Raw genomic sequence first — 246 nt, 5'->3', positions numbered from 1 at the left:
ATATGGCGTCTGTTGTGGCTCTTACGGCTGGCATGCTGACACCCGCCTATATATGTCAGGCGTTACGTGTCACAACTATTAGCCACAATACTTGTAGGCCTAATATCATATAATTTTTAGCCTTCACGGAAAAAAAGAAAAACCCACTGTTGAATGCACTTATCATGAATACAAAGAAATGGAATTAATCAGCCTACAGGGAACCGACGCAGAGGTACTTAGAAATCGGTAACCTATGCTTGTACG

The sequence above is a fragment of the Penaeus monodon genome, chromosome 15 (genome assembly GCF_015228065.2).
Source record: "Penaeus monodon isolate SGIC_2016 chromosome 15, NSTDA_Pmon_1, whole genome shotgun sequence".
Taxonomy (NCBI): Eukaryota; Metazoa; Arthropoda; class Malacostraca; order Decapoda; family Penaeidae; genus Penaeus; species Penaeus monodon.
Note: the sequence above shows the minus strand (reverse complement) of the source record.